The 4,685-nt window shown below is 43.8% G+C and overlaps 1 non-coding gene across 1 annotated transcript; it reads left to right on the top strand.

Annotated features, from left to right (window-relative positions):
• The first annotated feature begins 4,262 nt into the window (after window positions 1–4,262).
• Window positions 4,263–4,359, top strand: LOC121289501. The gene has a single exon (XR_005945594.1). It is a non-coding gene; the product is annotated as a small nucleolar RNA SNORA5 (small nucleolar RNA).
• Window positions 4,360–4,685: the final 326 nt, after the last annotated feature.

Here is a 4,685-nt window from a genome sequence, read left to right as displayed (position 1 = left end):
TTAACTGTTAACTGCCTTCAAACACTGCCCCTTCACCGGAAGACGACACTCAGCCTTTGACTCCCTGGACCCAATTTTAACTCTATGCAAGTGAATGGGTTTTGAATTAATTAAAATCTGCTCCTACCCCCACCCTTGTGCAATGCCACATATGATCAGTTATGAAACCATTTCAGGCCTGTGTAGGGAATGGGGAAGATATAACTGGAATAAAAAACACTGGTCACGAAAAGACAGAGTTGCATTGGCGGTGTGATAGTAAACAATGGCTCAAATCTTCTGATCAGGGTCGGAAACACTGGCCTGAATTTTTCAGAAGGCGGGGTTTCCCTTCCCGCCATCCACAGTGTCAGTGGGGAACATATTCAGGGACTTCTGCCCTTCACTCAAGAGGAAGCCCTGCCTTAGAGAGCTTCCAACCAATCTGATTGGCCGGCAGCACTCCCATCCCTGAAGTGACAAGAGCTGCAGTGGACAGAAGAGGAACTTCAGGAAGATGCCTGAGCCTAAGCTCCAGGAGCAGACAGCAATGTAAGTTTAAGGGGTCCCATTGTGGGGAGGGTAGGGAAGGCCTGAGGGAGTGCAAAGAGGGGTGATCAGTGTGTCGTGGGAAAGGCTGGGGGTGGGAGGGAGGTCCAGCGGCCACTGGGCCTTAAGGGAAGGGTGTCCACAGTTAGAAGGGGGCTTCTGATGGAGGTACCCCCTCCCCTTCCCCCCCCTGAGATCTAAGTCTATTCTTTCTCAGGCCTCCCCCACACCAAATCCACCCGCCAGCCTAAAAATTGAACTGGGCGTGAAACAGCCCTTAAGTGGCCAGTAATTGGCCACTTAAGGGCCTCAACTGGGGCAAGGGTGGGCATCCATCTGAGGCCTTGCCCACCCCAGCATAAAATTGCTGCAAGGTCAGGGTGGGCGGGAACAGGGAGGGAATCCCGTCTCTTCAATTTCACACTCCCCTCCCCCTTCCACCAGCCTAAAAAGTGCCAGCGGGAGAGCGTAAAATTCATACCCCTCTTTCCAATCTTGATCAGACAAAAAAAGCCACTCAGCCACTCAGCTTCCTCTGATTTTTCTGGGAAATCTTCCAATGGAGGATCCTTCCAAACTGACTCAGTTCAGGAAACCTCAGAGTTATCAGCCAGAAAACCCATGCAGAAGCCACACCATTCTTTTAGAGCACTAGTAGTTGTATTCTGGTAAGTGAAGAGTTTAAATGTCCCAAAGTTTCTTTGAAAAGCTACGGAGAGAAGGTATGGGGGTAAGGAAGTAGGGTGGGGAAGGTAAGGGGGTAGGGTGTTAGGTGCATAGGGTGGTAGGTGGGTAGGGTGACAGATGCATAGGATAATGGGGGAGAGGTGGTAGGGTGGCAGGTGGGTAGGGTGACAGAAGATGGGTGAGATGGGTAGATGGGTCATTTTGGCAGGTGGGTGAATGTGTAGGTGGGTCAGGAGGTTGTCAGATCAGGTCAGGAGGATTGTCAGATCGAGGGAGCTGGTCAGGTCAGGTGGAGAGGGAGTCAGGGGGTCAGAGGGTAGTCAGAGGGTTCAAAGGGGTGGTCGGGAGGGGGTCAAGATGGAGGTCATGGGGTCAGTATGAGTGATTGGGATGTCAGTTATCTAGTTACCCAGGAGTTAGACTAGGATCTAACATTTCCTGGATAACCATCCAGGTATCTGAGTCAGAACCGTCAGAAGTTTCCGGCACTAGCTCAGAGTTGGAGACCATTTTTGAGGATCCTGGGAAGTAGGAGAATTCTCCATTGGAAGTTCAAACTTCCTAGGCAATTCTCACAGAGTCAGTGCATTGGGACTTCTAAAGGGTCCCACAGCGCATCTTGTGGGGGTAGTCCGGTCTCAGATGATCTGCAGATCTGATGATCTGGGTCACTAAGTGGTGTGCAGGAGCCTGGCAATATTAAAACAGAGAGGAGGATCTATTCAGATCTCAAGGGAGCATCTGGCAACAACCTGATGGTGCTGAAGTGCCCAATTATCTTTAAGAATCATTAGCGTAGTTGCTGTCGCTGTGCGTCACTGGTGGTGGGAGTGGATGTTGAAGGTGTTGCCATTCAAGCAGCCTGCTTTGTCCTGGATGGTGTCGAGCTTCCAAAGTGATGTTGGAGTTGCACTCATCGAGGCAAATGGTGAGTATTCCATCACACTCCTGACATGTGCTTTGTAGATGGTGGACAGGCTTTGGGGAGTCAGGAAGTGAGTTACTCTCCACAGAATTCCCAGCCTCTGACCTGCTCTTGTAACCACACTATTTATATGGCTGGTCCAGTCCAGTTTCTGGTCAGTGGTAACCCTGGAGATGTTGATAGTGGGGGATAATACCATTGAATGTAAAGGAGAAATAGTTGGATTCTCTCTTGTTCGAGACGGGTATTGCCTGGCAATTGTGTGGTGCAAATGCAACTTGCCACTTGTCAGCCCAAGCGTGAATGTTGTCCAGGTCTTGCTGCATATGGGCATGGACTGCTTTAGTATCTGAGGGGTTGCAAATGGTGTTGAACATTGTGCAATCATCAGCGAATATCCCCACTTCTGACCTTATGATGGAAGGTTGCTTGTATTTAGACCTAAGTTGACATTTTCAGTCCAACGTTCAGGATACCTGTAAGCAGGTCACCCATGTATTGGCACTGGTAAACCCAAGAGGAAGGAGAGAAGAAAAAAAGTATGGGGTCGAAAAAATGCTAAAGGCATGCTAAATACTCAGCAGCTTACCTCTGTGTAGTTCAGTTTTTAAAAATCTTTTTCCCATTCTGAACCTATTTAGTACAATAATCTGTTATTGTTCTTTTAAAAATATTGGATTTTGTGGAAGCTCTTGACTAATAAAGCATAAAGTTGAACAATCCACAGTTCATGAGTACCACAAGATTGACATCAGTATCTAACATTCAAATTAGATTTTTTAAAAGCTCTATAAGCCAGCAGGCACTTTATAACATGGGATGGCAAAGACCCTTCTTTACTAGAAGAAATTTCCAGATTTTTTCTGACATATTTCTCTCACATTACTATTCCAAATTAAATGGCTCCAAAGTTTTGGCTGCTTTTATTTTTTTTTCGAAATGAATCTCTTGGGCAATCTAAGACTGCAAGCCAATTATATCCATCACTGACTCAGGAAGTGAAATCTTTCAGGGTTTTGTTTCATAAATGTCAAACTAAACATTCAATATAATAAATAAACTATTGCCCCATCAGCTACAAAGTTGACCTGCAATGTGCGTTAATGCCACTAAGTTTCAATGTTGCCACTACAGTGCTTCCTCAAATTTTTGTGACTCAAGAGACAGTAGTTTATTGCTAGACTATATTCAGCATTCATATATTACTCAGACAGTAGGAATTCTCATTTTCAACAACTCAGTTTTTACTAGTTTGAAGCCACCACTGAAAGACACACATTGGACAGCACATTTATGAAAGGATGTTTGTAATCTTTTATACAGAAGTAACCACAGATACTGGAGATTGCTTATATGAAAGGCACATTGACAGAATTGGCAAAATCTTCATACTGACTCCTTAAGCTCATTTCCTAAGTATAAATAGTTGGATTCTCAAATCTCAAGATAGTTCTGCTAAAATCATAAAAAATTGATCTTAAATATGTACAAATTATTTATATGTTATATATAAACACATACATATGTGTGTATACATATCTATATTGTATACATACACACACACATATATATTTTATTGGGATATCACTCCATATTGAGACATAAAGGCTTTGGGGTGAAGGTTTTTTGTACAAAATGATGGTCTTTGTACACTAAACAGAAATAAACAAAAATGAGCTAACTTTTGACATAAATGTTGGTGACTGCATTAGAGAAACTGGTGCAACCTGGATCTGTAGTCTGTGCTTTTTCAGAGCTGTTTAATCAGTATGCTGCACTCAGCAAAATCCACAGCAGAATGAAGGCACCAGATGTGAAATATAAATGGGTAAGCCAAAAGAAAATACTTTTCTTGTAACAGCATCAAAGAATATATAATTGCTCATGGCAAGCATGTAACAGTTTGAAAAGAAAAATATATTGCTGTGCTGACCTTTTAAAATATGCTAACTCTCCTGCTTTACTCGAGATCAAATGCTGCCATATGAAAAACGCATGGTTCATCTGTTGATGTAGGCGTTGGTCCCTCTGATAAATTTGTTGGGCCCATATTTTAGGCAGGCTGTGCAGATGCATAAAGTATCAATCAGGCCCTTTGAATATGTTAATAGGGGTCTGCTGAAGCACCCTTTTCACAATTAGCTCCTGCTCTGAGCAGGGCAGGTGCTGGGCCTGAACTGTTCATAATAATTCTTTGGCTGTGGCTGCTAAAGAAAGGTTAAGATTTGAGATGGTTTTTTTTATTTGTAAGTAAACCATTCCTGTGCTTTCCTTTCTCTAGACCTCTCCAACCCATCACAACCCCCCATAGAAATAGTTTTTCCCCTTTGGCAATGTGTCCAAAATGGCAGCCAGTGTCAGTAGCTCACTCCAATTATTTTGACGAGACCCAAGGGCCCAAATTCTTTGATCCATGCGCCTAATTTTAGTCTGATTGTTGCTTTCTCCACCCAGACTAATCTACCCCATTGTTACTACATTTACTGCAAAAAGTACAAGCAGGTAACAAACTTCATTTCACCTATAACATACAACATTAGCAGGG

Source organism: Carcharodon carcharias, chromosome 16 (assembly GCF_017639515.1).
Source record: "Carcharodon carcharias isolate sCarCar2 chromosome 16, sCarCar2.pri, whole genome shotgun sequence".
Lineage (NCBI taxonomy): Eukaryota > Metazoa > Chordata > Chondrichthyes > Lamniformes > Lamnidae > Carcharodon > Carcharodon carcharias.
Note: the sequence above shows the minus strand (reverse complement) of the source record. Positions and strands in the feature narration are given on the sequence as shown.